Source organism: Haemaphysalis longicornis, unplaced genomic scaffold, assembly GCF_048455015.1.
Source record: "Haemaphysalis longicornis isolate Haplotype H1 unplaced genomic scaffold, Haemaphysalis longicornis Haplotype H1 scaffold_11, whole genome shotgun sequence".
NCBI classification, from domain to species: Eukaryota; Metazoa; Arthropoda; class Arachnida; order Ixodida; family Ixodidae; genus Haemaphysalis; species Haemaphysalis longicornis.
In genome coordinates, this window is record NW_027526214.1 from 58,503,724 (window position 1) to 58,529,102 (window position 25,379).

Consider the following 25,379-nt stretch of genomic DNA (forward strand, 5'->3'; position numbering starts at 1 on the left):
GCTATAGAGCCATACCTCTAAGTATGGCTCTATTGTGTATTAAGGAGCCGTACCTCTATGTATGGCTCTATTGACATGAATCCGCCGCTATTTACCTGAATCTGCCGCTATTGATATGAATCCTGACTTACCACCTGATAAGCGACAAGTTATGCATGAGCTGCTGAACCAGTTTGCAGAGTGTTTCTATATGGCGTCAGACGCCCGTCAAACAGCACTAGTGAAACACCGCATCATAACAGACCAACCTGAGAGGCCTAATCACCGCAATCTATATCGTGTATCGCCCAGAGAACGCGAGACGATACGGGACCAAATCGAACAAATATTTAGGGACGACGTTATCCAACCATCGAGGAGCCCATGGGCGTCTCCTGTCGTCTTAGTGAGGAAGAAAGGTGGCAACCTCTGTGTTTGCGTGGACTATCACAAACTGAACCGCGTAATTAAGAAACACGTATACCCTTTGCAAGCAACGATGATTCCCTCAAAAGACTGCGCCATGCTGGCTATTTTCTATCAATAGATCTAAAAGTAGATAGTGACTAATAGAAGTGGATGAGCGTGATCGCCCAAAAACATCCTTTATCCCGCCAAATGGTTTGTACGAATTTCAGGTTCTTGCTTTCAGACTAGGCTCTGCCCTAGCAACATTCCAAAGGTTGATATATCCCGTTTACTGCGGGGTAAATTAACAAACATATCTGCTGTATCTGGAAGAAGTGGTTGTAATCCACCGACATCGGACGTGCATATCAAGCGCTTAGTCGCAGTGCTGCAGGTTATATGCTCCGCCGGCCTCAAACTGAAGCAACGAAAATGGCCTTTCCAGGTCAAGAAAGTACTCTTTCCTGGTCACGTCGTCAGCTATGATGTAGTGCTTCCAGATCTCCTACAAAAGTGCAGCGATTTTCACGTTTTCCACTCCGGTTGATAAAAGGGCTATACGACGGTTTTTTTAGGCTGTGCTCCTACTACAGATGCTTTCTCGAGAACGTTGCTTGAATAGTGGCCCACTTAGTCACCTTACTCAGGATAACGCTGTTTTCCAGTGGACCGAAAAGCAGCAAGTCTCTTTCTGTGAACTTAGACACCGCCAACAGACACTACCCGTCATAGTCCACATTGACGAAGAGGCTCCTACGTTCATCCTCAACGATGCAAGCAACGCCACACTTGGAGACTCTCATAACGCTACAGGTTGGCGTCAAAAGAGTGGTTGCTAATTCAAGTTGATATATGTCCCGCGCCGGGATGACCTATTCCAAAAGCAGGAAAGAAAGTCTAGCCGCTGTTTGGGCCACAAAAAAATTCCGTTCATAAATTTACGTCCGGCCATTCAATGTTGTAAGCGATCACCACTCGCTCTGCTGGCTAGCAAATCTGGTTAACCCTTATGGACGACTCAACGCTAGCATCTGACGCTTCAGGAATTGGACGTAGTTATTCAATTAAAATCTGGAAAGCAGCGTAGCGATGCTGAGTGTCTCTCACCAGCCCCCGTTCGACCTGCTTGTGGAGAAGACGGCGCTTCATTTGCGTGTGAGATTCAAGCGATAACCGTTGCAGAGAAACAGCCGCATGACCAAGAACTGCAGCCACTCATTGATTTCTTGGAAGGACACACTTCGACTGCACCTACGCTATTCTCGAGAAAGATTTCCGTCATTTTCTTGATAAATAAAGTATTATACAAAAAGTTAATTCTAACGGCAGAACTATCTTGCTTGTAGTTTCATCTCCCCGGCGAGGAGACGTTTGGTACGCCTGCCACGACAAATCTTCGCCCGGTCACTTGGGCTACACCTCAACATTAGCAAGGGTTCAATAAAGCTAAAAATGGCCTAGACTATCCAGAGTTGTCAGGGAGTACTTCTGTGACTGAGGGATTGCCAGCTACACAAAATGGCACCGAACTGAACTGCCGGCCCATTCAAATACCTGCGAGGCCATTCCAACAAGTTGGAATGAATCTTCTTGCCTTCTTACCTAAATCATCGCAAAGAAAAAAATGAAATATCATGGCTAGAAGCTGTCCGAACCGGTATGCGCGGAAACAAAGGCTGTCTTGCAAGACACCGAGAAATACCTTGTTTGTTCGTTGAAAACATCGTGATTTGACATGATACTCGTGCTTGCGTTATCACGGACAGAGGCACAGCCTTTACAGCAAACCTGTTGAGCCCCATGATGACGCTGAGTTGCGTATCCCACCGACGAACGACCGCCTACCACCCTCAAACCAACGGGCCAATCCAGTGCATGAATAAAGCAATAGCAACATGTTAGGAATGGACGTCGATCCCAATAGAATACCTTGGACTCTCGTTTAACTTTTTGCTCTTCTTTTACCCTCTAAGATGCTCTTCTTTTATCCTCTAAGAAGGTAAGAGATGGGGGTGAGAAAGCACACGGCGGCGCTTCCTTGCTGATTGTTGTCCTGCTTCGGTTAATGGTTTGATTTGCTAGGGTAAAATGCAAGAGGTGAGCACCAGGAAGAAGTGGAGGCGGCTGTCTACTCCAGTGCTTGAAATGAGTTGTCAACTGAACTGATTGGGCGACGCCTGTTTAGAAGAACTAATGACGGCATTAGGAGATTGATTGTTTCAAAATTGAAACAGATGTCGCTAAGGCACGCAAGGTATTAGGTTAAAGATTTAGAACAATGGAAGTAGGCCAGGTAACCTAAAAAAATGCCTACTGTTTATAGTCATCAGACAGTAATATTTAGTCGTAGATTGGTTTAACATTCAAAATGATGCCACAAGGGCGTATTGGAATCATATTCAAGGTCTAGATGAGGGGAATCACTTGGGACAACTATGAGTTATGGGTAGTATATGACCTTCTCATGGCTAGTCATAGACTGGGTTAAAATTCAAATCCCTAACGCTAGGGCGTGGGTCGTATGAAAAAACGGTATCGTTGAGGAGAATCACGTCGGACAAATGCAGAAACGCTTCTTAAATATTATCATATGACATTGTTCTATTAGGTGATAAATTAGAATAAAATTCAATGTAATGACACTAGGGTGCATGGGCATCCAATTGATTGTTGGGATGAGAGAAATCACATAGGACAAAAAGCGGTATGACTATATAATGAGATAGTCATGGTTTGTCACTGGTTGGGTTGACATTCAAAAGTACGCCACTAGGTTGTTTTGGGTATCAAAATAGTGGTCTCGATGAGGTGAATCACGTAGGACAATTACAAAAATGCTTCTGGGTAATAGTCGTGAGGCAGTCATGGCGGCTCTTATATTGGTTTAAAATTCAGAGTGACCCAGCTCGGGTGTGTAGGGCATCAAATTTACGATCTTGATGAGGCAAACCGCGAGGAACAAATAAAAAGGCATCGTTGTTCTAGATATGAGATAGTCATGTTAAGTCGTCAATTAGGTTAAAATTCAAGGGGAGGCTGGTAAAGCAAATGGGGTATAAACTTCAAGGTTTCAATTAGTGGAATCACCTAGGGCATATAAATAATGCGTCTTACTTTAGGTCATGAGGGTTATGTTTATTCAGATTTGATTAAAATAGCACATCATCCTGCTAGTATGTGTGGGGTATCAAATAAATGTCTCGTTAAGGGAATATCGTGGGACAAATATAAAAACGTTTTGTGGTTATAGTTGGGAGATAGACGTGGAGAGTCATAGATTGAGTGAAAACTGATGCCACTAGGGCTTGTTGAGTATCAAGTTAAGGTTCTCGATGACGGAAATCGCGGGGAATAATCAAAATTGCGTTCTCTTTATGATCATAATATAGTCATGGCTAGTCAATGATTGGGTTAAAATTCAGTGATTGCGATAGGGCGTGTTGGGTATAAAATATTTGTCTCGGCGAAAGAAGGTGGTTCGGATGCAACTATCGGAAATCATGGCACGAGTCAAGTAAGAAAAGGTATTTTGTGCCCGATAGATATATTTGCACTCGTTATTGTTGGCACGCCGTCTTGAATGCGTGGTTAGTTCGACACAATCCAGCACTCAAAATCTGTGAACAAGCCTGCGTTCCTATGAAACAGCTTAGGAACTATTGGGCTGAATGCCTCCTACTTATACGCTAATGCTAAGTGGGTTGGCGCAATCAGCGAATGCCTTTTATCGCACAAGCGATGGGGGAAATTTCCAAGCATGGCTTTCTGCTTTCGGTGCGCTAACGTGTTGAGAGTTATTCCGCGCTATCATACCTCATACGGAGTTGGTTGTTTAACAAGGCCATCAAATATTTTTAACTCTGCAGGCCAAAGATGTACATCCTCAAAAAATTAAAATATTTGCCGTGTCATTAGACTATTTTTTGCTGCCAAACAGGGTTTTTTTGATAAACCAAGATTTCACTGTAGTTTGCTGGGTTAAAAGAAATTTAGCATTTCATCGTTGGGTGCGAACCGCGAGCAGTATTTCCTGAAACGACCGGGCATTCTCCGCCACCACGACGCTTTTATTTCGCTTTCGTCACAACTTTTTCGCATACCCGAGTTGCAGCGTAGGTGTCTGGGTGACGTTTGTCGGCTCCCTGTCGATGAGATGAAAACAACATACCCCCCGAGAACAAAAAAACAAAAACGTGAATTAGGGATTCCACATGAGGGTGAAATAAGCAGTGCGTCCGTAACCAACGTACGATCATACATAGTCTGGCAAATTTTTTTGTTCCAAGTATTTCCTATTCAGCATGGCGACCAATTCGCGGCGGCACTCAAGGGCCGCAGGAAATTTGTGCAGCGGATAGATTCCGCACAGGCAGACACTTCTTTTGTGGTCGTAAACTTCACATGTTTGTTGCACGAGCCCTTTGCCATGACGCTGATTGTTGGTGCAGCCAACAATGCCGTACTCAAGCCCGGACAAGTAGGTCCTGTCCATTGCTAGGTAAAAGCAATGGCGGAAACCTGCCCCCAATTAGGAAAATAACCATCAATTGCGGATTAAAAGTCAGGCGTCCTGCTTGCATGGTTAAACGCAGCCTCGCGGGCAACCCCCGTCAGGACAAAGCGCTTGAGGGGTGGCCCGCCAATTTAGCTGGTTAGGAACCTAATGTATGGGCATATCTGACTGCTCTCGGGTGCTTTGAACGCTCTCTTAAAAGCACTGTTGAACTTGGCGCTACTGACTACCGAATCAATGACACCTACAGATTTTCAATGCCGCCTCGACGTCTGATATCCACGCGCGGCACAGAGCAACAGCGTAGGACAGCTACTTCATTTGGCTTGCCATGCGGTCTCCAGGCAAGGCCTGCCAGGTGGTGCATCGAGCGTTACAAAATTGCCGACCCGGCAAAATTCTAGTCCCTACTAGTTATAGAAGTGGGGTACAGTGAGCAGCGGTTGGCTGCGGATGCTGACGGACATCGACATTAAAAAAGTTTCCCCGATTTCTATTTCCATCTTGCCCTTGTGGCTGTTAACCAACGTTGTTTTAGTGGCTACGCGGGTTTTTTCCAAACATTGCCTGCCGCAGGTTGTCGACCAAGTCACGTTTTAAAAATAGCCTGCTGAACTGCCGCAAGAACGATTGGTCCCTCTGAAGCACCAGATGAGGGTTTTTGAATTGTAAGGGCCTTGGGTACTTGGTGATGTAGGACGTTTTTACCATGACCTTCGCATAGGATAACAGGAAATCACCTCTTATTTGTCTCAAGTGATTCCCCTCATTTTGACTTTCAATTTCATGCCCCATACCTCGCTGCGGCATAACTGATTTTTAACCCAATCGATGACTCACCATGACTACGTCATGAATATGACCAGGATGAGTTTTTATTTGTCTCACGTGAATTTTATTATTGAAACCTTCAATTTGACACCTGAACGCCCTAGCGCACATTACTTTGAATGTTATTCATATGTATGGCTCACCATGACTGTGTCACAATATAACCAGAAAGCATTTTTTTATCCCACATGAATCCCTGCACATAGGTCTTCAATTCGGTGCGGGGGTACACATTACTGTTGTCCAAAGAATTTCAAATCATGGTTTATTTCACCATGACTGATTATTACTACCATGATGTATTTTTTTGCGCAACGTTCTTTGCGTAATCGAAACAAATAATTTTAGACCCTATATGCCTACGGGTCATCATTATGAAATCCAACCTTTATTATGACTCATGACAACTGAGCCATGATTTTCACCACGACGCATTTTTTCTTTGTCCCAAGTGATTTTCCTCCTCAACACCTTCATTTTGATACCCTAGATGCCCTAGCAATGCATCAGTTTCAATTCTAACTCAATCTCTGGCAATTCATGACTACCGTTTCACACGGTTCGCTTTTTTTATATTTATTCTATTTTTTTCTTTTAAATTTCGTTTGAATAATTATGTAAATTTACGCTTTTATAATGAACACAGGTTGACCTTGCCCAAAATCTTAATTTTGACGAAATTCAGGGCGTTACGCGATCCTGGCCGGGGTTGGGGAAGGTGGTAGCCGGCAGGGAATGATACGTATAAAAAAGCAAAGGCATATTCATGAACTTCTCACGCTTCAAAGATCCGCAGGAGAGTTTGATTTGTCACAAGGCGTTTTTTCAGGGTGCCGAGCAAGAATGCAGAAAACCGTAACCCTAGACAGCTTCGACGAAATGAACTGAGCAGTGAGCGCACGTCTTCTCGCCCAATCTTGTATGTTTCGCCCCAAGGCCCCAAAACACCATCTCGTCTAGAGCGCCTCCGTCATGAACATGAACACGGAGCCTACATTAAGAGTGTGGTATCTAATATATGCGTAAAATTGATTGCAACCAGCGCTAATCATTAGGACCAGCAGGTTAGCAGTATTAAATCGGCAAATTGTGTCCTTCCTCACCGGAGTTACGGTGTCATGTCGTACCGAATGAAAGAGTTTGAGCTCACGATTTTTCACCCATAACATTTTTCCGCGCGTCAATTTTAAAACTGAATACTAACGTAATAAGAATCCATCTGAGCCCGACAAAATTTCTAGCACGAGGGAGTTGTGACTCCAATTGATTTCTGAATCCATTTTGAGTTTTCAGCTCATTTTGAGTTTTGAGTCATTTTTAGCTTTGAGTACATTTTGTGTTTTGAGTCCATGTTGAGTTTGGGTACATTTTGAGTTTTCAGTCGATTCCCAATTTCAGTACATTTTGAGTTTGAGTAAATTTGGAGCAGGGTGTCGGAACAAAATAAAAACCCGAAACAAAAAACAAAAAGAAACGTTTCTGGACGGAACGTGAGCGAAAACGAAACGTTATTTATAATTTTGTTGCGGAGCCAAACCAAGAAAAAACATGTCGGTTTTCGGTTGTTGTACAAAGTGCATTCGAGTGTGTGCGCTCTTGTGCAGATACTTTGAGGTAGATTGAATGAACCTTTTCTCACTAGCGATCTGCGCATGCTTGGGCTGCCCGCCAGCATTCTTGAAAGTATCCCTTGGCGAAACTAACGAAAGGGTGCCCCTTGAGCTTGCAGCTTGGGGAGCGGCTATGCTTCCTAGGGTTGCACGTTTGCATTTCTTCTTTCGGACAGTTCTCAGTGAGTTCGTTTGTGCACACAAAAAAGGCTTTCAACCGGAAGGGGCAAAAATGTTTGAGGCTTGTCATGCCGCGAGCCCTTAATTGGCTGCCAGTTAGGGGGCAACAAAAATTCAAAAAAATATGAAGAAGAAGGGGCGCCTCGGCCACTGCATTCTAGTCCCGCGAGCGTGCACCTGCTACCGCGACATTCATGTGAAAGGCGGGGGTAACGGGGGGAGGGTGCGTGTGGTTGTGCAGGACTAGGATATTTTGTGAATGGGTTCCCCGAAAACCCACACAATCCTGGCGGCATACCTCAGGTTCGCCGTGGCGATCACTAGGAGGACCGGTAATGCAAGAAGTGTTCATTGAACCCACGCACTCGCGCTTCAGCGCAACAGCTTGATTTCCACATTAGTAGCAGCACCTCATTACAATTTGGCGCCACAGAACATATCGCGTTCGAAGATTGTTCGTTTATGACAGCATCTTGATCAAATATACGTGTCAGATTAACGACTGCCAGCATGTAGTTTCTGGCGATCACGGTGGAAACTTGGAGCGACATGTGCAGCGGCGCCATACAGACGTGTACGACACGTTGCGCGCCGAAAAAGCCGTGTCCACAAAGCATGTTGCAACCGGCGAGGATTAAGACTATTTGCTGCAAAGCTCAAGCAAGTGGACATAAGAGGCATGCTTCCGCCGACTTCGTCAAGAAGCGTTTCAGTTGAAATGACAGTAGGCGACCCAGCGAAAAGCTGCATCGAGCTTGTCACAAATAATGGACGCCCGTTTCGAGCGCAGGTAGCCCTTGGTGTTCCAGCCACCAAGGTCAGAGTAGTGGGGGCATTCTCGTCGCTAAGCTTATTATATCTGAACAGAGGTCCCGCCTTATCCCTAGCACACTTGAGGACGTGCTGCTTATCAGGTCATATTCAGTGCCGTAAGATGTCTCTCAAGAAGTGCTTCAACTTTTGTGTGCACCTGTGAGTGACCCTTAAGGACGTTCAGCTTCTGAAGTCATGTTCAGTGCCATAAGATGTGTTTAAAGAAGTTCTTGAATTTTGGTGTGCAGTTGTGACACTTGAGGACGTTCAGCTTCTGATGGAATGTTTAGGGCCATAAGGTGTGTCTGCAGAAGGGCTTCAGTTTTTGTGTGCAGTTCTGAGTGTCCTTGATCCACATAAAGTTGTACAAAAAATCAAAAGCATCGTTTTTTGTGTTTCTTCGTAATTGATCTAATTTTTTTGCGCAAACGCAAACAGTTATGAATCTTTATGAACCGTTATATTTTTTGTTCCGGAATGAAAAGAAAACAAAACTTTTTCTTATAGAATGAAACAAAAACAAAACAAAAACATTGTGCTCCGACTGCCTGATTTTGAGTTTGAGTACGATTTGAGTACTGAGTACATTTTGAGTTTGAGTACATTCTGAGTAGGAGTACATTTTGAGTTCTCAGTACATTTTCAGTTTGAGTAAGTTCTGAGTTTTGGGTACATTTTGAGTACTCAGTATTTTGAGGTTGAGTAGATTTTTAGTTTTGAGTACATTTTGAGTACTGAGTACACTTTGAGTTTGAGTACATTTTGAGTGTGAGGAAATTTTCAGTTTGAGAAGATTTTGAATGTGAGTACATTTTCAGTTTATTACATTTTGAGTTTTGAGTCCGAGTGAGTTCTGAGTAGTGCGCTCACTTAGAGTTCGAGTTTGAGTGAGCACAGATGTGCTCCTCACAACTGATTCTGAGTTTGAGTGAGTGGTGATTCGAAAAAAAAATGGGAGTGAGGAACAAACTCGGTCGCGATTTCTTCTTTCTTTCTTTTGTCTATTTCATTCTGGCTAACTCAGAGGCAGCCTGTTTGAGGGCGTTGCTTTACGGTGCGCGCGGAGGCGCCGTCAGGTGGTATTTTTCATATTTCGCGGGTTTCCTTTATCAGTCAGAATAAATGTGTACGCAATTAGTTCATTGCTGAAACTACCGCAGTTAGATGCCCCTCGTGGTTACCTTCAAGTGCCTCATTGACACTTTAGTGATTAGGAGAGTATTTCTAGAGTTAGATAATTAATTACAATTAGTTAATTAAGTCTCATTAAAGAAACAAATACTGTCCGCTTCTTCACAGTACTGCAAACATTATGCACCTGGTTTCTTTCGAGTTACGCCTTTACTCTTTTTTAAATCTTGGTGCATGATAGCTGGGACACCCTGTATAAAATACATTGTCGCGTTCAAGAATTTTGAAGAGGACGACGACGAAGGGAACGCCTCCAGCCACCGCTGTTCAGCGCGTGCTGGCTGACTGACGACAATGACGACGAGGAAAGTGCCTCAGGCAGTTGTGGGGGAAAGCACGTGCTGTGATTTGGGAGAGATGGAACACCCACGAACATGCCAGCGCTAATGTTTGTTTGGCTGCTCGCCAGTGTTTTCTGCTTCCCCTTGGGGCTTTGGTCAAGATTTTTAGATTCCAGATTCCGTTACAATTTGTTTACAGTGCACTTCGTAACGCTGAAACATTTTCTAAACTGTACGTTCGGGAGGCAGGCAAGCTGATGTTCAAGTCTCCCGGCCAGGGATCGTCGGCCTTTTTAGCTTCCCTTCCTCCGCAGGAGCAGCCTCTGAAATAATTCTCCAGTGATGGCGTGAGCAGGGTACCTGTTGCTCTGCTGCAAGCTAATGGAGCGTCCATTCTGCTCAATCCTCCCGAGGTAGTCCAATCGGCCTAAAGGGTGCCATGCAGCACTACCAGTCGGTGACCGAGGTCTCGTAATTGGGCAAGGGTGGTGAAGGTCCTGAGACCTGTCCTGCATTTCTGATCTGCTCAACTGTCGCATGTTAGGCTCCATTCCGGTGAGTGCGGTCATCCCTCATCTTGTTGCGTGCTCAAACGGCATCATACGGGGTGTTAGCCCAGAGTTGAGGGCCATGAACGTGCTTCACAAATTTGCAAACACTGGAGTGATCGCGGATTACAGCTGTAGTCAAGAGGCCAACAAGGGCAGGGTGCCCACTGAATCAGTCATCGCCACATTTTTAAGTCTCACCTGCCCATTTGAAACTAAGGTTTGACCGCTCGTTTTGAGAATTGTTAGTTTAAATCGGTGTCCTCTGCAGTACAAATGGTGCTGGCGATTTGGGAACTCTTTGAGAGGTTGCAAATCGTCCCGTCGTTGCTGCTCCTGTGGGAGCGCGCACTTAGCTTCTGAATGCAACGCAGATGAGGTAAGCGCAGCCTTTGTCAGCAAGGGCATTCAGCGGAGTACTCCAACTGGTAGGCACAAAGGTGAGGAAGTCAGTCTGCTGGAAGGTATGGAAGAAACATCGCTGTTACCGAGCAGAAGCCCCTGCCATCGTTCGAGATCCAGCCTTCGGGTACGCGGGTGTTGCCTCTCGTCAGATAGCTACTACAGACCCTTGTTTGCCTTTGCTTGTTCTTGTTGCTGTCGTAAAAGCCATCCCTACAGCGGTTGACCGAATATCAGGTATATTTTCAGAAGGCTTTCAGAAAGTGCAAATGCAAATTATCTACTTGCACTTTGCACAACGGCTCCAAGCATTCAGGGAGTGTTCTCTTTCATGCCGCAGTTCAACTCTACCTCTACTAATCCATCATTCACTCTACCTCAGGCTGTCCCTGCCTCTCCTCACAGCTCTCCTGTAGCCTCAAAAATGACAACTTCCTTGGTAAACCCACTCTGCACCAACACCATTTCAAATACTGCAACAGTGCTTGCATCAGCGCAGTCTCAGAGCGCTCCATCTGTACAAGCTGTTTTTCCTTCTGCCACCAGCCCAATCACACCGAACAGTCCACGTCACGAGAAGCGACCTTCGTATATAGGTTCAGCTGTAGACTAGGCTAGTTGGTAATTCATAGTGAACAAATGTAGCACCGCAGAAACACAAAGGACAGAAAGAATACACACGGACGAGCGCTCCGTGTGTATTCTTTCTGTTCATTGTGTTTCTGCTGCGCTACATTTGTTCACTATAGGTTCCAGTCGGCTTGTCACCCACCTATTGTCGGTTCCACTGTCCCCCTACCTATAAATTCGTGTGACAAAACATCGACTAAAGACTTGATTGTTACCTGCTCAAATAAGATAGGCACGTACCCCCCGTCCGGTCCCTCTGCGAAGTGAAAAAATAGGATCGCCCAGTTGCACAGCATATAACTAATCAATGCGTCTTTTGAAGTGTTACAATAGAATCGTCGATTTATTCGATCCTCTCCTTCGGACCCTTACTGTTTAACTACGAACTGGTCCGCTGAAATTATCCTTCTAAAAGAAACTTGGTTGGACTCGGGCACATTCTTTACGTTTCATAACTACAAAACCTTCCGACTGGATAGTCAAGGTCGCGGTTGCGGTTTAATAATATTATATTTTATACTTTCTGCCGTAAACACCTTTAGCACCTTTGACTTTTTGTCGGCTCAATGTAAGATTCTCGGTATTGATTTGCTTGAGCCGGATTGAGGCGTTTCGCATTGGTCAACGTGTATTTCCCCCGCGGAGTTTTCGAAGTGGGACCTGTAGACTCGGCTATCGCGGTGTGCCAGAAAGATCGGCTTGTGTCATAACACTTTAACTCGCATCATGTAAGTTGGCGATTTAGGACAGACACGTCAGGAAAACGTCTGCGGTTATGGGCAGGGATAATACCCTACACTGTTTAAATATGAGCAGTGCAACTTTTATTATTGGTCAGTCGCGATCTGTCCTTGACCTCACTTTTGCAACATCAGGGCTTGTATTCTCATGGTCAACATTTGATTGCCAAACAATGATCATACCCTCATTCTTTTCGAAATAATTTGCAGCGCGAAAATACCTAGCTACAAAGTATATTTATTCATCAATTTAACTAAATTTTTCTTGGCGTTGGGCAATTCACTTTTTAATTTTTCACCTATAGAACAAACCTGCAGGGCCAATTTCCTGATCACTGTTCTTAGTGATTCCATACGTGAAAAAAATTTACTTTCGCATCAGTCCACAGCAACCCATGTACTTCGTGCTGGAATTAAAAATTTACCAAAGTTTTCCGACGTAGAAAATCACCTTGAAAGCTCTATCTCCACAACCAGAGCGGGGCAAACTGTGCTAATTCTAAATATACTGTGCAAGTTTTAGGCGAACTAGATTACGTGCAGAGCAATCCTTTTACATTGGCCGATTTCAGACCTGTCGGAACCTCTACGTAATAAAGCATTATTCAAGATTTTATGTCTAGAAAATCCCGTCCCCCCTCTCTGGACGCACCCTCACTGGTTCGTATGCAGGAACAAATCGCGTACTTTCTATTGCTGGTGACCTTCATCTGCGATTTGCGACGAGGATTTCTCCTACAAGCCGTCCTGATGTATGCTCAGCTGATTTTGAAGAGGTTATTCTACGAGAAATGGATAGAGTGGATTCTTGCTTCCCAGCATCTGCACCAGGGCCGGGTGGTATTACCGCCGCTATAATCAAATTGTTGCATAATGAAGCTCCGGCCGATTTGCTGAATGTAGTAGAGTTCACTTAAAAAAACACCTGGATACTACCTGAATGGCATTTGGCCAAGATTTTGCCTTTTCGCAAGAAGCCTGAGCTTGGTTTTATCATTGATAGCATTAGCCCGATAGCGCTAACATCTACTCTAGTTAAAGTGATGTAGCGCGTTTTGCTTCCTGGATTTAAAAAGTTTTGATTGCTAATAATATCTTAAACTGCAGACAAATTGGTTTTAGAGAAAGATGCTTCATTTGTTGGGTGCATATGGGGTTAGAAAGTGACATCCAGTGGGCTCCCGGAATAAGCAGGTTGCAGCATTGGTCATTCTGGACATCTCAAATCCTTATGACAGCGTAGAATATCGTATCCTCAAAGCTGTCCAGGCTTATTATTCGTTCCCGGAGTGCATCTCGTGGATAGGAGATTTTCGGGAAAAGAGAGAGTTCTTTTGTTTCAACATGGCTACACCTCTTCTGGTTATAATGAGAAGCCTGGAGTCCCTCAGTGGTCCCTCATCTTCCCGGTATTATTAATTGTGCTGTTGAGCTCCATACCTATATAACCATATGGACAAACCTATGTTTATGCAGATGATATTGCCTTATCCCCGCTTCGCAGGATATTCATTTCCTGCTTCATTCTCTTCAGTCGTATGTGAACGACCGGGAATTACGGCGGGACACTTTAAAAAATATTGGTTAAAAATAATAAGTACGCCATTTTCGTGTTCTCCCTTACAGACCCAATATCGATGTTGTTATGGTGTCGTCAACAAGCCATTTGGGAGAGAGAGAGAGAGAGATGAAACTTTATTGAGGTTGAGAATTAAAACACCTTAGAGTGATATCTCAAAGTAAATTGAATTGTCACCTTCACATTGAGCGCATTGCAGCGAAAGTCTTCCGCGCTCTCGCTCTTTTTAGGGGTCTTAGTCACAAGCGTGCAGGTCTGAGTGCATATAAGCTCTTGATGATTTACCGTATGCATGTTCGCCCAGTCTTAGAATTTGGGTGCGTTTTGTTCTCTGGCTCTGCGGCTTATAAGCTCTCGCTTTTGGGATAGCTTAATCGTCAAGCATTGGGCTGCTGCTTAGGCCTGCCCGGTTACGTCCCGATTAGGGTGTTGTACTTAGAAGCCAGAATCCCAACGCTGAACTCCAGGTTCAAATACCTAAGAGATAATGCATTCACGAACTTCTTTGCGTCTCCGCTGGCCAAACCACAGGCAGTTTTCCTCCAGCTTGCAATGTCGTTTTTCGGTTCCTATTGGTCTCGTCTCTTGCGCCCACAGGTCCTTTTTTGTCAATTCGCTGCTTACGCCATTCAATACCACCCTCCTTTCAGTTCCCGCTTTGCAGTTACCATCCACAGTAGCAAGAATTTCGTTTGATAATATTTCCACGTGGATATTTGCCAAGCAGCGATCCCCTGCTTGCGGTATGCGTGATCACCGTGCAGTCTTAGCCTTCAATCCCCAGTGAGTGTTACGTTCCTCTCCTTGCCAGCCAGGTGTTCGAAGACTATGACGCAAGTGTGTGGGTCCACCGCTCGCGGGCAGAACGATTCAGCCGTCTTCACTGAAACTCGCGGTGCTGCCTGTACTCCTTGGTGTAGCGCTACGCCTAATAAATAGGTACATCTCCATCCTGCTGTTTACACCTCCATCTACTAAGACGCAACACTCGTGGACGACCCGGGTTTTCGAATGCCTGGATCCCTGTCCGGCGCCAGCCCAGAAGGGCCGTGTCTCATCAACACTCCAGTCCATCGGAGCAGTCGGAGGAAGCTCGGTCTCTCTCCTGAATTACCGGGCCTTTCCAGCGTCCGCACCCGTAAGGCCCCGCAAGCTCCAATTATGGCCGCACCACAGGTAGTAATTCACCAGCCTCGCGAATCCAATAAATTCCACGGGGATGCCTTCGAAGACGTGCAAGACTGGGTTGCTCACTTCGAGCGTGTTGTCACGTTTAATAAGTGAGATGATGCGCTCAAACTGCGGCAGGTATACTACTCGTTGGAAGACGGTGTTCGCATTTGGTACAAGAACCGTGAGGCTACATTCACAACCTGGACCGACTTAAGGCAGGAGCTCAGGAAGCCTTTTCCGACCCGGATCGTCCTGAGCACGCACTGCGGTTGCTGGAGTCGAGAATCCAGAAGCCCAACAAAAGTGTCACCATGTTTGCCGAGGACATGGAACGCCTACTTTTTCGCCGCGCTGATCCTGCCATGTCAGACGAGAAGAAACTTACCCACCTTATGCACGGCGTCAAAGAGCAACTTTTTTCCGGCATTGTATAGAACCCGGCACGCACTGTGCAAGAGTTCATCAGGGAGGTCACGGCTATCGAGCGGGCTGTGCAGGAGTGAATTCGTCAGTATTCTCAAAGGTACGCCAACGCTCCCGTAACAACTGCTACCCTGACGACCGACGACAGCTCTTTGCGGGACCTGATCAAGTCGTTCTTGCGCGAAGAGCTAGGCAAGCTTGGAATTGCGACTATACAGCCGACACCCTCCTTGCCCAGGATTGTGAGTGAGGAGTTGCTCCAAGCATTCTCGCCTCCCGACGCGCCCGTGCAAGAGAGCCCCGCAAGCTACGCAGCAGCCATGCGTCACCAGCTACCAAACCTGCCCACTGTCCCTTTCCTTCAGCCACCTCCGCCAGGGCAGTCATGGCCCACTTCGCAGGCGAAATTCCCACCGACCCGGGTTCGGCAAACGGATTTGTGGCGCACAGCTGACTGGCGACCCCTGTGCTATCACTGCGGTGAACATGGTGAGCATGGCCACGTCTGCAGTCGGTGCCCCTACCGCGAGATCGAACTACGTGGCTTCTCTCCGGCTGCTCCTCCTCCCCGTCTTGGCCAGCGGGCCAGCGAAATTGCCGACTACCTCTCCGCACGCAACCACACGTCGCCTACTCGTCGATCCCGCTCATCTTCTCCGGCACCGCACCTCCCGCCGACTTGTCGCGCTCCTTAAGACGACCCCGACGTCCAGTTTTCCTGCCCCAGGCGGGAAAACTAGACGAAGTGACATCGGGAGGCAAGGTTGCTGATTGCAGAAGCTCGGAAAACCTCCCACCGCAACCGACATCAACCAATGCTTTTGCCGCGACCACTCTACGAGAACAAAGCGCCCATAGAGTATTTTTCGCTGTGTAAGCACATCACGACGACGACCCTTAACGCCGACGAATGCTCAAGTGCTGAGCTCAGCGTTACCATCGACGGGCATGAGGTGACCGCTTTGCTGGCCACCAGAGAAGACTATTCTATCGTGAGCCAGCAATTTGCCGCGCGGTTGCACAAGTTAAAGACTCCGTGGGACGGGCCTCAGTTTCGGTCCGCCAGAGGGCACCTCATGAAACCAGTCGGTAAATGCACGGCTAGGATTCGTCAAGGAGGCACCGACTTTGTTGGCCCTTTTGTCATGCTACCTCGGTGCTGCAATTACATAATATTCGGCATGAATTTATTGCGGGAATACGCTGTTATAGACATTGGCGAGGGCAGGGTGAGCCTATCAACACACCTGTCTCCAGTACAGCCTACCGAGAACCGACGTCTACCGCTGTGTATCGCCGCTGATGACTTAAGTGTGCCGCCACGATACTGGGCGTTTGTCGCAGTAGAGTGCGACCCTCCTTGCACTGCTGATGACGTTGCCAAGCTGCACACATCGCACTTCCTCGACCACGGCTTTGTCATCGCGAGAGGCCTGCTGCACCTGTCCTGCGGCCGTGGAAACCTCCAGCTCATCAATTTCGCCAATGAACGCCAGCACATCCTGAAAGGGTCTACTGTAGTCTTCTTCGCAGCTGTCGACGATATAGAGGGCAGTCTTGTGCTTCAAACGAGTGCCACTGCAACAGCCAGAACTAAACTCGCAATAGACGTCAGCACCAACCTGTCATCAGAAAATCTACGAGCGCTCCGCGACCTACAGAAATAGTATGCGGACTGTTTCTCATCCATGCCAGGTGCCCGTCAGACGCATCTGACAAAGGACAGTATAATTACCGAAGAAACGACGAGGCCCATTCGTCAGAACCCGTAAGGTGAAGCCCCCAAGGAGCGCGATGCAATATTGCGGCAAGTACAGCAAATGCTGGAAGACGATGTCATCGCACCGTCGAATAGTCCTTGAGCGTCGCCCATAGTTTTAGTGAAAAAGAAAGATGGGACATTACGGTTTTGTGTGGACTACCGCAAACTCAACGAGGTCACCAAAAAAGATGTCTACCCATTGCCTCGCATTGACGACTCCCTCGACAGACTATGACACGCCCGCCATTTTTCGTCTATAGACTTAAAAAGCGGGTATTGGCAGATCGAGGTCGATGAACGGGACCACGAGAAAACCGCTTTCGTGACGCCTGATGGAATGTAAGAATTTAAAGTGTTGCTGTTCGGGTTGTGTTCCGCTCCAGCCACTTTGAAAGACTGATGGACACCGTGCTGTTGGGCCTTAAGTGGCAATCTTGCTTGGTGTATCTGGACGACGTGATCGTGTTTTCCACCACGTTTGAAGGACACTTCGAATGCCGCACGTCCGTCCTCGAGGCAATACAATCCGCCGGACTTACGCTAAAGCCTGAGAATTGTCATTTTGGGTACGAGGAGCTCCTGTTCCTCGGCCATGTAGTTAGCAGTGCTGGAGTTCGACCTGATCCTACTGAGACTGAAGCGGTATCCCACATCCCCGTGCCAACCAACAAGAAAGCCGTGAGGCGGTTTTTGGGGCTATGCACCTTTTACCAAAGATTTATACAGAACTTCGCCCGCATTGCAGCTCCACTGACCAACCTTACACGGGAAGATGTCGGGTTCCCATGGAATGACAAGCAACAGAGGGCGTTCGACGAGCTGCACCAGCGGTAGCAAACACCTCCTGTCTTGGCCCATTTCGACGAAAACGCCATCACCATGCTCCATACTGACGCCAGTAACGTTGGACTCGGAGCGGTTCTTCTGCAGTTGCAAGACACCCTGGAAAGGGTGATAGCGTACGCCAGCCGAACGTTGTCCTATTCGCAAGCCAACTACTCAGCCACCGAAAAGGAGTGCCTCACCGTCGTTTGGGCAGTACTAAAATTTCGACCCTACCTGTATGGCCATCCATTTATACTGGCCAGTGACCATCACTCACTCTGCTGGTTGATGAAACTAAAAGACCCGTCTGGTCGATTAGCTCGGTGGAGCCTTCGGCTTCAAGAATTCGACGTCAAAGTCACTTACAACTCCGGCCCAGAGCATACCGACGCCGATTATCTCTCTCGAGCACCAGCTTGCCCTGCGTCGGCGAATGACTGTACCGATGACGACGCTTTTCTTTGAGTGCTGGACACATCCTCCGTTTCAGAGCAGCAATGGGGGTACTCCGAGCTACGGCCGCTGATTGATTTCTTGGAGGGACATTCACCCACTGTGCCGCGGGTGTTTTCAAGAGCGCTCTCATCCTTCAGTCTCCGCGGTGGTGTCCTGTAGAAAGCGAACTTTTCTCCGCGTGACCGAAGCTACATGCTTGTTGTACCTGCAGTACTTCGTAACGAGGTTCTGCAGGCTTGCTACGATGAGCCGACGGCGGGTCACCTCGGCTTCACCGGTACCCTGACTAGGATCCAGCAGTCATACTACTAGCCAAACCTTTCTGCTGCCATGCGGCATTACGTGTGCACGTGCCGTAAATGTCAAGGACGCAAAGCGCCACCACTCCGGCCAGTGGGCTTCCTGCACCCTGTCCAAATCCCGAGAAGCCGTTTGAACAGGTCGGGGTAGACATGTTGAGATCATTTCCGACGTCGTCCGCGGGATACAAGTGGATTGTAGTCGCTACCGACTACCTCACTCTGTATGCTGAAACAAAGCCCTCCAAAGAGGAACTGCATTTGAGGTTGCCAAGTTTTTCATTGACAATATTGTTCTCCGGCATGGTGCCTTCGCCATTGTTATTACGGATAGAGGCAAAGCGCTTACTTCTGGGCTTGTAGACGCAGTGATGCAACTCAGTGGTACATCACATCGGACCTCAACAGCGTACCACCCGCAGAGAAACGGGTTGACTGAACGGCTCAACAAAACAATAGCGGATACGCTGAGTGTGTACACCAACGGCGAGCACAAGACCTGGGATGCCGTATTGCCATACGTGACATTCGCTTACAATACGGCTCAACAAGACACGACCCGGATGATGCCGTTCTTCCTCCTTTACGGCCATCCCGTGACCACTATGTTGGACGCAATGCCAGCAACGACACCAGCAACGACAACATGCAGCCAAATAAGTTTACGGAACGAGCGGAGGAGGCGCGTCACCTGGCGCGCTTACGAACAAGGCAGCAACAGCGCTACGACACGCACCGTTACAACCTCCGTCACAGGACTGTCGCTTTCCAACCCGGCGAACGAGTCTGGGTATGGGCTCCTGTTCGAAGTCGAGGACTCTCTGAAAAGCTCTTCAAACGCTACTTTGGTCCCTATAGAGTTTTTCGCCAACTTAGCGACGTCCCCTATGAGGTTGTGGGCGACGGAATCGTTTCTCAACGCCGGCGTAACCGTCACCCTGACGTCGTTCATGTTGAGCGTATGAAGACCTACATGACACATTGAGGGACAATGCCTGGAGCCCATTCATTTTTTTTTCAGATCTTTGCAGGCATCGGGATGATGCTCTCTCGACGGGGGGGGGGGGGTGAGAGAAATGTCACGTGGATATTTATCAAGCAGCGATCCCCTGCTTGCGGTATGCGTGATTGCCGTGCAGTGTTAGTTGTCAATCCCCAGCGAGTGTTAAGTTCCTCTCCTTGCCAGCCAGGTGTTCGAAGACGACGACGCAACTGTGTGGGTCCACCGCTAGCGTCCAGAACGATTCAGCCATCTTCGCTGAGACTCGCCGTGGTGCCTGTACTCTTTGGTGCAGAGCTACGCCAAAAGAATAGGTAAATCTCGATCCTACTGTGTACACCCCCGTCTACTAATACGCAACAATATTGTTACGGGACTAAAGTGGGCAATGCCTTACAGCCCGTAGACCGAGGAACGATTACGATGACGACGACGGTCCTGGCGTGCATCTGGCGCGAGGTCCGTGTCATGGTCGCTATGCACATTCTGTAAATAGATTGCTTCACTCCATGCGATTGTTCGTATCATCTGTGTCCGGCCGTCACGTAACATTTTCCCGAAAAACGCTAAATTGCTCCAGCCTAACATAATCAAAAAGATTCTGATGGCTCACCTGTCTGAGTACCCATCCAACGTGGTCATTGCAACTGACGCCTCGAAAAAGTAGGAGAAGGTTTGGGTGGGTATTTTCTCTCCAGCATTGAAAAGGTCTTTTTCAAGGCGATTACCACATCTCATCCCCATTTTTACGCAGAATTACTTGCCCTAATCCTTGCAATCCTGAAACTGCCTTCGGCGACTTCTTCCGCGGTGATACTCACCTACTTCTCCGTCTGCACTGCTATATCTTCAGAAACTTTCCGTCCTATTCCTAAAACTTTATATTCCTGCGTCTCAATTGACGTGCAGAATATTGGACTCCTTTGGAATCCCGGCCACTGTGGGTTAACCCTGAACAAACCTTCTGACATATTAGCGAAAACTGCTTTGGCCTTACCGGTCGTAGAGGTCCTTCCCCCGTTTTCTTGCGTGTTGTTAGCACGTTATTGCCAAAACCTTTTGAATCAAGATGCCTCCGATCATGGTCTGAACACTTTCCCTGAACTGGAAAATCTCAGGTACGGTTGGAAGAGAAGTATCTGCCAAACCCGTTTGTGCGAAGTATTTCTCCCTTCCTTTCGCTGTGGTGTGTCTCACTTAATCGTCATATATGCAGGGCAAATCTGACAACTTCCCTCTTGTGCCTCTTTTGCCAAGAAATTGAACCCACTGAACAATAATGTCGTTTTTGCCGGCGATTTTCTAACAACCAGAGAAGGCTGCTGGAGGTTGCCCTGCTACGTCTTGGACTGCCTTTGACTGTACCGTTGCTTTTATCGCTAAGCGCGACTGGGCTGGATCGGTGCCATACGGGAATGTGCAACGCCACCCACTCCTTCATTTCGGAGACAGCTCGTCTCCAGCGATAAAAAATTATGATTAGGTAGAGATTTATCTAGTTTTCCTACTCTTCTCTCTGTTGTTTTTCGTGTTTTTTTCTCTTTCTGTGTTTAACTTGGACAAATATTTTCTTCTGTTCCAATATTTGGCATCGCATGATTGATTACAACAGAAAATAACTCTTCTTTGCCAATCGCCCTGAGTGGGTACGCGCCATTTTTTGGGCCACCACCATCCCCATTACCAGTTTAGCTCGTGTTGTGCGGGAGCAAGGGACTGCTTTGCTGATTTCTTGGAGGCACAAGTTCACCTAATAAATTACCCTCGCTCTCTGTGACAATTTCGTTCTCATGCTTGCGACATGGCACTGGTGCAGGTGCGGTGTAAGCACATATTGTGCAAGACCCCTCTTGTTTCTCGTCTGTCAAGCCCCGAAAGGCCTGCTTTCGGGGACACACCAGTTAGGCGCTCTAGTAAGCGCTTGTTAAGCGACGCTCCTGAGTTAAGCGCTCAGCCTGGAACACGCTTTGGTCGTGGCCCCCATGCGATGGCCTTCTGCGAATGACGCGCAGTTGACGTTACAGCAGCCTTGTGAACGCAACTGCTTTCACGGATAGGCCTTTGAGGACGTACAAGACTGGTTGGACCAATTCGAATGTGTCGCCAGATTTACCCAGTTGGAAAACAACCATAAATTGCGTAACGTCTACTTCTCTCTTGAAGACGGCGCTAAAACCTGGTTTTAAATAACGAGGCGACTATGCGGACGTAGGAAGAATTCCGTAAACAACTTCTCGAGAAGTTTTCGGGTACAGACAGGCGTGACCACGCAGTGCGTTTGCTCATCTCCGTATCCAAAAACCACACGAAAGTGTACCCATGCTCGGCGAAGTTATTGCACGTCTCATCAAGCCGGCTGATCCTGCTATCACCACAGCTAAAAAGTTGCGCAACCTCATGCACATGATAAAAGAGCAACGTTCGCAGGACTGCCGCGGAATACTCCGCAAACGGTCCAGGCGGTTATTAAGGAAGCCAAACCAATTGAACGCGCAATTCAAGGCCGGTCTCTCTGATACAGCAGGCTTCTGAACCAGGCATCCGGCAACGTTCCCATACTGTCCCCTGTCAATGAGAGGGACCTGCTTGACCTAGTTTCGACAATCGTCCAGGAAGAACTTGAGACATTGAAATTGAGTTCCCCAGAGCCGGTGATGCTTTCGGCTTCTTCAAATGCCGAAATCGTGCGTGAGGAATTTCGACAAACACTACTTACCCGGAACACAGTGCCCCAAGTAACCTAAGCACGGGCTGTTCGTCGCCAGTTCGACCCTGAAGCACCACCTCTGGAGCCGCTAGCTGAAACCGTACTTTGCCATGGCGTACCTTTTTCCGTACATTTTTACCAAATGACCCTTCATCAGCGCCCCTAGGTGACACACCGACAAATCCGCATACAGAGGTGAGCGCGAATCTCTCGGTATGAGTCGAGGGGCACCCCACACTTGCTTTTGTGGGCATCGTTGCTGATTATTCAATCCTGAGCGAACAACTGGCAGAATGCCTGAGGAAGGTGAAAACCTCATGGACCAGACCCCACATCGGTTCGTCAGGGGGTCATCTAATTACGCCAATTGGAAAGTGTACCGCGAGGATTGCCATGGCTAGCTGTAATTTTGTTGCCAAGTTTCTCGCTTCCACAGTGCTGTAGAGACATGATCTTGAGAATAAACATCTTGGGTGAACATGGTGCCATCCTAACATTCGTGAGAGTTCAGTCACTTTTTCGCGAAAAGGTGCGTCCACACAAAGTCAATCAGAGTGAAATCGCGTGCCCTTGCGCATAAGTGGCCACGACGTACTAATAGGGCCTAGGTTTTCCGCGCTTGTTTCAGTCGTCTTTGACAATCATCACAGCGGTGATGGTATAGCCGAGCAGATAACATCTCTTCTGCTCAACCAACGAATTGTCATTGCTCGTTGTCTGGTGCACCTTACCGAAGGCTGTGCGGAGGTGTTGCTCATGAACTTGAGTAAGGAACATCAGCGCAGAGCCAATGAAACTGCAGTGGCCTGCTTTTAAGATATCCTTGATGGTCAAGCATTCTTTGCGCTATAGAGCCATACCTCTAAGTATGGCTCTATTGTGTATTAAGGAGCCGTACCTCTATGTATGGCTCTATTGACATGAATCCGCCGCTATTTACCTGAATCTGCCGCTATTGATATGAATCCTGACTTACCACCTGATAAGCGACAAGTTATGCACGAGCTGCTGAACCAGTTTGCAGAGTGTTTCTATATGGCGTCAGACGCCCGTCAAACCGCACTAGTGAAACACCGCATCATAACAGACCAACCTGAGAGGCCTAATCACCGCAATCTATATCGTGTATCGCCCAGAGAACGCGAGACGATACGGGACCAAATCGAACAAATATTTAGGGACGACGTTATCCAACCATCGAGGAGCCCATGGGCGTCTCCTGTCGTCTTAGTGAGGAAGAAAGGTGGCAACCTCTGTGTTTGCGTGGACTATCACAAACTGAACCGCGTAATTAAGAAACACGTATACCCTTTGCAAGCAACGATGATTCCCTCAAAAGACTGCGCAATGCTGGCTATTTTCTATCAATAGATCTAAAAGTAGATAGTGACTAATAGAAGTGGATGAGCGTGATCGCCCAAAAACATCCTTTATCCCGCCAAATGGTTTGTACGAATTTCAGGTTCTTGCTTTCAGACTAGGCTCTGCCCTAGCAACATTCCAAAGGTTGATATATCCCGTTTACTGCGGGGTAAATTAACAAACATATCTGCTGTATCTGGAAGAAGTGGTTGTAATCCACCGACATCGGACGTGCATATCAAGCGCTTAGTCGCAGTGCTGCAGGTTATATGCTCCGCCGGCCTCAAACTGAAGCAACGAAAATGGCCTTTCCAGGTCAAGAAAGTACTCTTTCCTGGTCACGTCGTCAGCTATGATGTAGTGCTTCCAGATCTCCTACAAAAGTGCAGCGATTTTCACGTTTTCCACTCCGGTTGATAAAAGGGCTATACGACGGTTTTTTTAGGCTGTGCTCCTACTACAGATGCTTTCTCGAGAACGTTGCTTGAATAGTGGCCCACTTAGTCACCTTACTCAGGATAACGCTGTTTTCCAGTGGACCGAAAAGCAGCAAGTCTCTTTCTGTGAACTTAGACACCGCCAACAGACACTACCCGTCATAGTCCACATTGACGAAGAGGCTCCTACGTTCATCCTCAACGATGCAAGCAACGCCACACTTGGAGACTCTCATAACGCTACAGGTTGGCGTCAAAAGAGTGGTTGCTAATTCAAGTTGATATATGTCCCGCGCCGGGATGACCTATTCCAAAAGCAGGAAAGAAAGTCTAGCCGCTGTTTGGGCCACAAAAAAATTCCGTTCATAAATTTACGTCCGGCCGTTCAATGTTGTAAGCGATCACCACTCGCTCTGCTGGCTAGCAAATCTGGTTAACCCTTATGGACGACTCAACGCTAGCATCTGACGCTTCAGGAATTGGACGTAGTTATTCAATTAAAATCTGGAAAGCAGCGTAGCGATGCTGAGTGTCTCTCACCAGCCCCCGTTCGACCTGCTTGTGGAGAAGACGGCGCTTCATTTGCGTGTGAGATTCAAGCGATAACCGTTGCAGAGAAACAGCCGCATGACCAAGAACTGCAGCCACTCATTGATTTCTTGGAAGGACACACTTCGACTGCACCTACGCTATTCTCGAGAAAGATTTCCGTCATTTTCTTGATAAATAACGTATTATACAAAAAGTTAATTCTAACGGCAGAACTATCTTGCTTGTAGTTTCATCTCCCCGGCGAGGAGACGTTTGGTACGCCTGCCACGACAAATCTTTGCCCGGTCACTTGGGCTACACCTCAACATTAGCAAGGGTTCAATAAAGCTAAAAATGGCCTAGACTATCCAGAGTTGTCAGGGAGTACTTCTGTGACTGAGGGATTGCCAGCTACACAAAATGGCACCGAACTGAACTGCCGGCCCATTCAAATACCTGCGAGGCCATTCCAACAAGTTGGAATGAATCTTCTTGCCTTCTTACCTAAATCATCGCAAAGAAAAAAATGAAATATCGTGGCTAGAAGCTGTCCGAACCGGTATGCGCGGAAACAAAGGCTGTCTTGCAAGACACCGAGAAATACCTTGTTTGTTCGTTGAAAACATCGTGATTTGACATGATACTCGTGCTTGCGTTATCACGGACAGAGGCACAGCCTTTACAGCAAACCTGTTGAGC